The sequence below is a fragment of the Echinops telfairi genome, unplaced genomic scaffold, assembly GCF_000313985.2.
Source record: "Echinops telfairi isolate 266 unplaced genomic scaffold, ASM31398v2 ScPeMD7_7418;HRSCAF=8456, whole genome shotgun sequence".
NCBI classification, from domain to species: Eukaryota; Metazoa; Chordata; class Mammalia; order Afrosoricida; family Tenrecidae; genus Echinops; species Echinops telfairi.
This window is the reverse complement of record NW_022111318.1, coordinates 678,018-690,558: the sequence shown is the minus strand read 5'-3', so window position 1 is coordinate 690,558 and position 12,541 is coordinate 678,018. Positions and strand designations below refer to the sequence as shown.

At 38.2% G+C, this 12,541-nt stretch overlaps 1 pseudogene; it reads left to right on the top strand.

Moving 5' to 3' along the window:
* The first annotated feature begins 10,239 nt into the window (after positions 1 to 10,239).
* Positions 10,240 to 11,297, top strand: LOC101654070 (annotated as a pseudogene).
* The last annotated feature ends 1,244 nt before the right edge of the window (positions 11,298 to 12,541 follow it).

Below are 12,541 nucleotides of genomic sequence, written 5' to 3'. Positions count from 1 at the left end.
AATTTTGGGAATGATGAGGGCAACAGATGTATAGGTGTGCTTTGCACAATTGATCTATGTATTGTGATGAATTGTATGAGCCCCAATAAAATGATTTCTTAAAAAAGTGACTCATATAGTTGTAGAAGTAGCTAAGTTCCATCCAGTTTAAGACCGTGGGTCAGATGTTATGCAGGAGACTTTTCCTGCTTCTCATATCTTCTGGGGCTGATGAATGAGGAGGCACCTTTTTCATTTTTTAATTGACCACCCTCTACTTTAGCAAGCATGATGTCCTTTTCCAGGACTTGATTTCCCCTGAAAACATTTCCAAAGTGTGTAAAACTGTCTCATCATCATTGCTTCTATTATCACAGAGGTTAGATTTACAACATATAGGATAATTACATCAGATCACAAAATGGAGGATAATTACCTATTATTATACTTGCCCAAGTTTGTGCATATTTGGGGGACACAATTCAATCCAAAACTATGATAAGTAAGGAAGCTTGGGAGTGAATGTAGTTTGAGGGAGATGAGAAGGAGAGAAAAAAATATAAGCAATGCAGAAGTATTATCCAGATAACTCCCGAGATTTTCCCTCTGAATTTTGTTCTTCATTTATAGGGTTCTATCATATGATTCTTTGCTGTTACAATACTATATGGCCAACCCCATTGGATTAGGGAGGTTGGTATGTTGTAGAGAACAGGGTACAAGCTTAGACTAAACAGGCCTCTCGATACCTCCTAGCTACGCAACTTTGAGCAAGTGAACTAGTCTCCTTGGAACTTTATTTGCTCTTGCATAGGTTGAATTTCACCAGGTGGGCCCTCAAGCTTCATAGGAGCTTGCTCTTGATGGAATGGGATCAGGCTTACCACTTAGGTTGTCTTTTTAGACTGATACACTGGGTGATCAGATCAGATAGCTTAGTGATTAAGTTTGTGGAAGCCAGTTCATGTCAGATAGAACTGGAAAACTCTTCCTGAAATTAAATGCAGAGAGGATGTTCATGACTGTGTGACTATTGAGCAATGAGGTGGAAGTAGGCTGTGTACTGATGGAAAGGATCCTTCCATTGGCAAAGTTGACAGGTGCAGTGGTTGGCATCTTGTATGTTTTCCAGTTTGTCAAATGTATCCTGGATGTACTCACATGAAACTTTAATTGCCCTAACATGGGCCTTGGACATTCACCAGAGGCTGAAACCACCTTCCTACCTCATCCAAGAAGCCAAAAAAAACTCACTAAGGCTGCTTCAGTGGTATACAAATACCTTCACACTTAGACTCACATTTGAACCAGGAACTCCTAAAGCATCTGGACAATCCGTCTTAAGACCAAGAGGTATTCTAGGGGGGAAAGCTGAAGCCTCTAACCCACTAGGGACCTGTGAGAACTCTGTAGCTACTGATGGTTTGATAGATTTTAGTTTGTCAGGGACTCCTGGACTGATGAGAGCTCTAGGAATGTCTATATATTGAGGGATCTAGAGGCTCTGAGGAGCTGGTAGCTCAAGGGGTTCCAAGTGTACAAAAGTCTCCAAGTATTCCAGTGCTTTCTGGGACTCCTGAACATTTGGAGAATCCTAGAATTTGGGATTCTGGAAATCATGGACTGCTGGAGTTTCTGGGGATTCTTGATCCTCTTTGGCTTCTGGGGATTTACCTGTAGACCATTGGAATCTCCTAAGGACCCTGGATTGTTAGGAGATCTAGGGAATTGTGAGACTCTTGGGTCATTGGAGTAATCTATTACTCCTGGGCTATTGTGTGCTCCCAGGCTGCTGAGAAGTTCTGGGGTGCTATGGTCTTCTCGAACTTGCCGCTCTCTGGGCGTTCTTGGGGTTTCTAGAAGATCTAGGGACTCTGGGGGTAGATGAGGATTCTGGACCTCTGAAGGCTTCTGGCAGAAGCCATTGCGACTGCTTCAGGCTGATTGAAGTCTGGCATCTGTGACTAGAGGGCAGCATTTTCTTCCATCAACCACTGCACTTGGACCTGCAGAATTTTAGTCTACCATTTCAGAACAATATAGAAAACTGCTAAATCCTCCACCTTTTGATGAAATGGGTTTGGTTTGGCAGTTTTCTGTCAAAATAAATGGAATGGGCTCTTGTGAGGGCCTTCCTAAAAGCTGCTGTCAGATATATGTAAAGCAGCAGGAAATTGGGCAAAGGGAGACATTGGACAGTGTAAGATATGACAAAATAATAATTTATAAATTATCAAGGGTTCATGAGGAAGGAGGGAGCAGGGAGGGAGGGGAAATAAGGAGGTGATGCCAGAGGCTTAAGTGGAGAGCAAATGTTTTGAGAATGATGAGGGCAATGAATGTACAAATGTGCTTTACACAATTGATGTATGTATGGACTGTAGTAAGAGTTGTATGACCCACTAATAAAATGATTAAAAAGCACTCTGTGAGTTTCTAAAGGCTGGGGACTTAGGCCTTACCAAATCTGATTACCCAAAGGTCATTGGGATCCTCTGAAACTCAGCAAGAGGGACTATCAGATATGCTGTAAAGACAGTGGGAACTGAGGATTAGAAATGGTGGAAACCACTCATTCAAAATAAATAAAAATAAAATCTACCTGACAGTGCTGACCGACCACCTAGAGCTCAATCAAGTTAATAAGCTGGAATATATTGATTGGCTTTGGTCACATGGCATTTGGTCACAGCACCTGATCCAGACTGTATATGTTCTATTTTTAAAATGTAACATTATATCAGGAACAATTTTCACTATTCTTTTCTGTTTTAAATATTTTAAAAATTACTAATGTCTACCTATCATCCAAATGTAGCCTTTGTATTTTAACAGATGCTTTCATTGATTAAATAATGTGTTTATACAATATGGGGATTTTAGATGATGTAGTGAGTTTACCCAAGAAACGTTTTTGAGTGACTGGGGTAAATGGTAGAGAAATAGCCTTTTCTGGCACCTCACATAATATACCACACACGTAGTGACTGTGTATAATTTTCTTCATGACAAAACAAGCAAAAGTTGGCTATATATACATACACACACATATATTCCCACATATATACATGTACATATACTTACACACATATATTCAGAGTAAACATATATGCTATTTATAAAATTCCTCAAAATTGTTTTAAAAATCATCTTTATAAGTATACATTACCATTCAGAGACAGACCAGGAGTTCAGTTGTTTTTATAACCATTACAGAGGAGGGGGAGTGTGTGAATGGCTGTAAAGGTTTGCCTTTCTGCACACACTGAAACCAAACAAACACACCTACTCCCAGAGCACGTTCCAACTCTCTTCTGTAATGCAGTTATTTCAAAGTTGGAATAATTTTTTGTTTTGGTCTTTTGACAATACCTCAAATTTTAGAGTTTCAAGCTAAGTAGAATGCTGTGCTGATGTGAGGCAACTTTATGAATTCAGTTCTTGGTTACTTTAATAAATATTTAGCCAGAAAATTTGGAGTAATACTACAGCCGTTGTGAAAAGTTGCAAACATTTAATGATTACAGTGGTTTGGGACTATATTTTTTATGTCTGTCTCATGGAAACTTCCTTCACTCAATCCACAGTGCATTGTTTATTTAATTCTCACTTAGGGAGTACTTTGCCTCAGCCCCTTATCACACCCACCTACTTAGTGTCTAGGGTCCTTCTCTGCAATGTTTTCTTGGAAAGTTAACCATAGATAGAGCGAGGCAGAGCGCAACATATTAAGACTGTGTGGGACGTCAGTTTTAGGAATGGGTTCTTCAACTTTCTTGGAGGACCCTGGGTTTTTCTGAAGGCCATACTCAGGAGTTCTCATCTGATTTCCCGAGTTTCTGAGATATCCAAGGCAGCTCCTAGGGACCACACTAAGGGCTGGCCTCTGGGGAAGTGACCCTGCTCAAGATCTTAACTTCTATTTTCTTGCCAGATCACAGAAACACCCTGGACATAGGCCAAGTGGACATTTCAGGCAACACTACATAGGCTGTTATTTTCATCACAGTAAGAAGTGGGTTGCATTTGGCGATTTAAAATCACAAATTGAGTCAGTGATGGTCTCAATTCTCTTTTTAAAATGGTTAAATCTTCATTAGTCAGCACATAAAATATCACTATCACATTTTATTTATGTGAATTTTTCAGAAAGCTGAGGCATTTCCTTTTAGAAATCAAAACACACAGTTGACACTTACCTTAGCAATTAAAATAAAATTTCAGATAAATTGTTGTTGGACATGCTACATGTAATTTATAATTCTTAAGTAGGTGATCTTAAATATAACTTAATCTATCCTTAATATTTTAGAGTTGTGTTAGACATTGTTGACACTCAAGTATGTGCAAGATAAGAGCTTTATATCAAGAAGCAATTATGCATCAAGAAAACATTCCAACCTAGTCCAGATCAAGTCCTTAAGTCTGATACTAGTCCATAAGTTGGATACTAGTCCATAAATACTTTTTCTGACTCATGCATCTACAAGCAATGATAAAGAATGCATGAAGATTACAGGCCAGTGGGTGAAGTCTTGTGGCTCCAATGGTGGTGGGTGCATCTCCAAGGGTCTAGTAGGCCTCTGTGTGGCTTGCCAACAGACAAGGCAGAGAGAGAGGAAGTTCCCAGCATCCTCATGAGCAGGCCATGCCAACAAGTAGGTATCATTATCATCAACCTGATTGACAGGCTAGATTTGACCCCTTCACTCTTAATACTCTCAAGTTGGCACAAGATTGTGTAACTACCACAAGAGTCTTTATACAAGCCAGCTAGTCTACTCTGTTGTGATGTGGTGTTGCCTCCCGAAAGCTACTGAAAAGTATAAGTGCTGTGTGGTGTGTCTTCTAACAAAATACCTCTGCCTTCCAACTTCTTGCATTTTCTTTTTGTGTGTGTTTTTTCTATTCTTGCTATCAAGTTGTCACATCACCCTTTACATTGCTACTTATATGCATGTCTACACTAATTATGACCTTTGACAAATACTTAGTCCCTCTAAAATTTAGTCTCCAAATATTAGTTTATGTAAGTGTAAAATGAAACTATTAAAAGTATGAACATTTACAATATTGATGCAAAGATTTAATGAAATAATTCATATAAAAGGCTGAACATAATTCCTGGAAGCTTGTAAGTACCTAATAAAGGTTAATCATAAATGACAGCTAGCTGGTTAGTTCAATTGGTTAAAGCATGATATTATGAATGATAAAGGTGCTCTCATTTTAAGGAGCCCAGTTGACAATAATGGTTCAGACCTTAGCTGCTAACTGAAAGATAAAATCCACCAGCCAAGCAATTTGCTCCCTTAACCATTTCAGTCTATGACACAGTTATACTCTGTCCTATAAGGTCACTGTGAATCAGAATGGACTTGAGGACACACGAACCATATAATAATAATATTAATAATGATGATATATTAATAGTAGCCGAAACAGCAGTAACACTATTCAATATTTTTGGTACTCATCTGTGAAACTTGGGGTGTGTAGGGGGCTGAGTAAACAGAAATTCTATAACTTATAGTGCATGAATTTTGCACATTTTTTAACCACTCAGGATTTTTTCTTTTCTTACTAAGTTTTGAATAGTTTAATTTTAGTTTAATTTACTAACTAATTTCATGTAATAAGAACTGGAGGCAGTAGCAGGAAGATGAGATGGCTAACATGGGGATTGTTGAGGAATCGAAATAGATTAAAAAAAAATCTATGAACTAAAGCACCAAGCAGTACTTTGCTTGCATGCATGTTTATTCAATAGTTAAGCAAAAGGACCTTTCTTCACCCTTCCCAACCTTTATGCTACAGAACAAAGACCAAATTCAAAGCCCTTAAATACAAATTCCCAACTGCCTATACATACAGAATTATTTTCTGTTGAGTGGGAAAAAAAAGCTACCCTAATTTGTCAAAATCCTTAAAGTGGTTTAGTATCCTGCATTAGTTTAGTAAGAATAGGAAAGTGATCACATCCAAATTCTCATCAACATTTCTATTTCACTTCAATCCTTTTGAGTGTAAGTTCCTACTACACGTACACTCCACAGCATGATGGGATTTATGGAGCCTTTAGAATGGTTAAGAAGACATTTTGAGATAATGAGGGTTTGTTAACTGGGCAAATTAATTTTTTGGGGGGGGAAAATAATTTTTTAGGGAAATTATTAGAGAAAAAAGAGATATAAAAGATTTCACAATAATAAAAAATATCCATGCTTATTTATCATAGTAAGTTACATATATTGATTACTAGCTTAAGGAAAAGGGAAGGGAAAACTTGAATTAGATGAAATTCCATTGCATATATTCCACTGAGAATCATAATTTTATTTTGCTAGCAAATGTACAATTTGAAAGATTTTAGATCTTCCTTCTTAAAGTTTGCTGGGATGCATCTTCAGGCAACTTGAGTTCCTGTCCTCCCTCCCTCCCTCCCCCCCATTCCTTCCCTGGGAAAGAATGAATTAAGACAGGTTACTCCACAGGTCCTTGGCACAATTCTCAGCTACCCCTTGGGGGCAATCACATCCTGGTATCTGTTTTGTTCAACATATTATTCCTGTGGTTTCATTAGGGTTTCCTTGCTTCCTTAAATTTAACTCAAATGTCCTTAGTGCATGTTGAAACTGCAAATGTTTATTGAACATCCATGGGGTTAAAAGAACTGTGCTTCACCGGCCTGTGTGAGCACGAGGTGTCGAAGGGATCAAGTATCAGGCATTATCAGAACAAAAAAATCATATCATTGTGAATGAGGGGGAGTGCGGAGTGGAGACCCAAAGCCTATCTGTAGGCAACTGGACATCCCCTTATGGAAGGGTCTTGGGGAGGAGACGAGCCAGTCAGGGTGCAGTATAGCAATGATGAAACATACAACTTTCCTCTAGTTCCTAAATGCTTCCCCCCCACACCCCACTATCATGATCCCAATTCTACCTTACAAATCTGGCTAGAACAGAGGATGTACACTGGTACAGATAGGAACTGGGAACACAGGAAATCCAGGGCAGATGATCCCTTTGGGACCAGTGGTGAGAGTGGCGATACCAGGACGGAGGAGGGAGGGTGGAGTAGAAAGGGGAAACTGATTATAGGGATCTACAAATAACCTCATCGCTGGGTGACAGACAACAGAAAAGTGGGTGAAGAGAGACTTTGGACAGTGTTAAGATATGACAAAATAATAATTTCTAAATTATCAAGGGCTCATGAGGGAGGGGGGAGCAGGGAGCGAGTGGGAAAATGAGGAGCCAATCCCAGGGGCTTAAGTGGAGAGCAAATGTTTTGAGAATGATGAGGGCAACGAATGTACAAATGTGCTTTATACTATTGATGTATGTATGGATTGTGATAAGAATTGTATGAGCCCCTAATAAAATGATTTAAAAAAATAAAAACTGGTGTGGACGGTGACCTCCTCGCCCTTGAATGGAACGTAGGCATTAAGCCAATAAAGGCAGGCATGCCACCAGGGGATGTCACTGTTTAACCAAGAATCTTATATCTAGCAAAATTACTCCTAAAACATGAAGGAGAAATAAGGACATTTTCAGATAAGCAGATATGAAAAGAATATGTAAAAATGGGACTAGCATCACAAAAAAATAGTAAGGTGAGTTCTTTGAACAGAGAATCAGCAACAGAAGATATCAACCTGAAATCAATATAAAAGACACCACCACCTATAAGTCAAACCACGTAAAACAGTACTCAAAATAAAACAATCTTATAAGACTGAAAACAAGGGGCCAGAGGTTTCATCAGCAATGAAGATAATTACAGAATAAACAGTGAGAATAGTGTGTAGATAAAACACTTGACCATAGAGGAATTCAAGTAGCTTAGAAGAGAGAACAGAGCATCTTAAATTTGCAAAGAAAAAAAAAATAACAAGGTAACTTCAGAGAAAATGGACAAGCCTCATCAAATTAAAAAAGAACAAAAATGCCCCCCAAAAAGTCGCCCCAAACTCAAACTCACTGCAATGAGATCCATTCTAACTCACAATGACCCTAGAGGACAAACTAGAACTGTCCCAATGTGTTTCTGAGAGTGTAACTTTAAAGGAGTGGTAATCCTCATTTTTCTCCCAAGGAGTAGCTGGTGGTTTTGAATTGCTGGCCTTGTAGTTGGCAACCCAATGTACACCGAAAAAAAGCAAAAATTGATAAGAAAACCCACAAACTAAAGGAACTAAGCACAGAAATTTATAAAGAATGAAGACACAAACTCCACCACAAAACACACACACACACTGAGCAAAATGACAGCAGTAAATTCTTCCTAAGAATAACAGCACTGAATGTAAATGGGTTAAATGCACAAGTGAAGAAAGAGTAGTAGATTGGATAAGAAAGTTGTTGTTATCAGGTGCCACTGAGGCAGCTCCAACTCACAGCCACCCTATGCAAAACAGAACAAAACAGCACTGTCCTGCACCATCCTCTCAACTGTTTCTATGCTTGAGCCCTTTGTTGTGGCAACTGTGTCAATCATCTATTTGAGGGCCTTTCTCTTTTCCACTGTCTCCACCAAGCATGATGTCCTTCTTCAGGGACTGGTTTCACCTGACACCAAGTACAAAGTATGTAGGACAAAGTCTTGCCATCCTTGCCACTAATGAGCACTCGGGCCATACTTCTTCCGAGACAGATTTGTTTGTCCTTTTGGCAGTCCATGGTACTTTCAGTATTCTTTTCTAGAACATCAGTTTAACTGTACCAATTCTTCTTCAGGCTTCCTATTCAATTGCAAACTTTCACATGCATGTGAAGCAATTGAAAATACTATGGCTTGGGGTAGGCACACTGTTGTCCTCAAACACTAATGATACTTCTATAATGATCTGATGAACTCTGGGTGGACATCAAGAACATCACTCATGAAGAAATCATTTAAAAAGACAAGATAAGAAAGTAGAACCAATCAGTGTGCCATCTATATGAAAAACACTTCAGACACAAGACAAAAATAGACTAAAACTAAAAAGATGGAAAAATGTATAAAGTGAATGGCAAAATATTCGGGAGTGGCAATATTAATTTCTGATAAAATTTACTTTAAGTCAAAATCCATCATAAGAGACCAATAAGGATGTTAAATAATGATGAAAGGGGACATATGAACAAGAAGACATAACCATAATAAACATCTATGTACACAAGTAGACAATATTAGTAGGAAACTTCACTCTCATAAAACGGCAGAATATTGGTAAAGAAAATGAAGACACCGAACTAAACAATAAAATCAACTTGAACTTATGGATAGCACAATCATTATATATTCTTTTAAAGCACAAATAGAACATTCTCCAGAATAGGCCAGGTGTTAGGCCGTAAAGTAAGCCTTAATAAATTTAAAAGCACCAACCATTTTCTCAGATCACAATGTTATAAAATTAGAAATCAAAAATAGGAAAGAGCAAAGAAAAAAATCAAACACATGATTGGGAGGTAACAGGGAGCTAATATTGGGTATAAGAAAGAAGAAGAACATGTGCTAAAATGGATTGTAATGAAGATTGCACAACTCTTTATTTAAATCATTGAATTGTGTGGTATTTGAATTATATGCCAATAAAAATGTTAAAATTAAATACATGGAAACTGGATGACTCCCTGCTTAAAATCTGCTGGGCAATTGAAGAAGTAGTGAATGAAAATTAAAAATTCCTGGAAACAAGCAAGAACAAAAATACAACATAACAAAACATATGGGACACAGCTAGAGCGATACTCAGCGGGAAATTTATAATAATAAAGGCACACATTAAAACTATAAGAAAGAACCAAATTCAACACCTTAGGTCAACATCTCCAAAAATTAAAACAAGAGAAACAAATTCACCCACAGAAAAAAGAAATAATAAAGATTAGAGTGGAAATAAATGAATCAGAAAAACAATAGAAGAAATGAACAAGACAAGAATTTGGTTCTTTGAAAGGATGAACAAAATTGCCAAACCACTGGAAAACTGAACAAGGAAACCCACTCTTAGATATAAACCCAGAAAAATTATCCAACAAGTTGATAAGAAGGCATATACAATAACATTCCCTGAACCCTTCTTTTTAGCTGCAAGAGTTTGGATCCCTATGAGAATTAAAGCAGGAAATACTATGCAGCAAGAAACTAAAGGTAAGGATACATCTGAAAAAACATGAAAAGCAAAAAACACAGTTATGTTTACAATATAATTCAATGATAATTTTTTAAAAACACAGCAAATACATTAAAAAAGGAAATACAATGAATGGCATCATAACAAAACTGACACAATACTATGAAGGACTTTACTCCAAAAAATGTAAAAACCTGGTGAGGCAGTCGGATCAAGATGGCGGGCAGGTGGTGCAGGCCGTGCATATGGAGTCGGACGCTTTCCTCGTCTGCCTCAACCACACTCTGAGCACAGAGAAGGAGGAGGTAATGGGGCTGTGCATCGGGGAGTTGAATGATGACATAAGCCCCAATAGGAGTGACTCAGAATTTGCACCTACTGGACCTGAATTGCGAACAGTTGGTGAAAAGGTCGACACTGGGAAGATTATTCACATTCACTCTGTCATCATCTTGCGACGTTCTGATAAAAGTAAGGACCGAGTGGAGATTTCTCCAGAGCAGTTGTCTGCGGCTTCCACAGAGGCAGAGAGATTGGCCGAGCTCACAGTCGCCCCATGAGAGTCGTGGTCTGGTACCATTCCCATCCTCATATCACTGTTTAACCTTCTCATGTTGATGTTCGCACACAAGCCACATACCAGATGATGGACCAAAGCTTTGTAGGACTGATTTTTTCCTGTTTCATTGAAGATAAAAACACCAAGACTGGCCAGGTGCTCTACACTTGCTTCCAATCCGTACAGGCCCAGAAGAGCTCCGAGTATGAGAGAATCGAAATCCCAATCCATTTTGTGCCTCATGTCACCATTGGGAAAGTGTGCCTTGAATCAGCAGTAGAGTTACCCAAGGTCCTGCGCCAGGAGGAGCAGGATGCATATAGGAGGATCCACAGCCTTACTCATCTGGACTCAGTAACCAAGATCCATAACGGTCCCGTGTTTATCAAGAATCTCTGCAGTCAGATGTCAGCAGTCAGCGGGCCTCTCCTGCAGTGGTTGGAGGACAGACTGGAGCAAAACCAACAGCATTTGTAGGAGTTGCAACAAGAAAAGGAAGAGCTTATGCGAGAGCTATCTTCCCTGGAACAAGCCAGAGATGAGCTGGGGAAAGGCAAAATACCTAGATGTAAAATTAATTATACTAAATCCATTTTGAAGACGTATAAAATTGGAGGACTCACATAAAGCTAATTTCAAGATTTACAACCTAAGGCCACAGTAATGAAAACTGTGTTGGCGGAGGATGGACACACAGAACCAGACCTATACAAATATACCCAAGTATTTTTGACAAAGGTGCCAAAGCAATTAAATAGAGGAAAGGATTGCCTTTTTCACAAGTGGGCATCCATAGCCCCTCCCTCTTAAGGATATTAATTTCAACCCAAACCACCTCATTTTTATAAAAAGTGACTCAAAATGAACCATGAACGTAAATGCAAGATATCAAAACATTTAGAAAAAATTAGAGAAAATCCTCAGGATCTAGGACAAGCAATCAATTCTTAGATTTACCCATAAAAGCTTGAACCTCAAAAGTAAAACATTGACATATTAGACTCCATCCAAATTTTTGCTCTGTAAAAAAAAACTAAAGAAAAGGAAAAGACAAGCTACAAATTGAGGGAACTTATATATAAACCTTTTATGTATCTGACCAATCTAGAAAATACAAAGAATAGTTAAATCTCCAAAGTACAAAAAGTCAGGAATTGGGCAGAAGACATGAATAGATATTTCAATGAAGAAGATTTATGAGTGGGAATAAGCATATGGAAAAATGTTGGATACCATTAGTCGACAGGGAAAAAGAAAATTAATATCACATTGTGTTATCATTATACATCTATCAGAATGGCTAAGGGAAAAATAGTGATAATAGCAAATACTGTTGAATTTTGAACAGAAAAACCGGACCTTTCAAAACGGTATATCCCATCTATCTGATGGGAAAGTAAAACAGTACAACCACCTGAGAAAAGAATTTGGAAATGTCTTTTAAAGTTAAACATCCACTTAACATGTGACCCAGTCATTATGCTCCTTCACATTTATCTCAGAGAAAGGAAACCTGTGTCAGACTGTTTCTAACTGCTTTCATTGCAATAGCCCACAAGTGGAAATAGCCCTTTTAGCAATGAAGAATAGATGAGTAGTAGCTAGAGGCAAGAACTGGTATAAAAGGGAATTGAACGGCTCTGTTTCTTGATGTAATTACACAAATCTATACCTGTGTTAAAATTGAATAGACTAACATGGACATGCACACACCTATGAATGCATGTAAAATCTGGTGAAACTGAATAAGTTCTATAGTCTAGTTAATAGTTACTGTACCATTGTCAGTTTTTCATTTTGAAGTTGTACTGTTATTATGCAAGATATTTCCTCTTGGGAAAGCTAGGTAAAGAGTACATGGCAATCTTTGT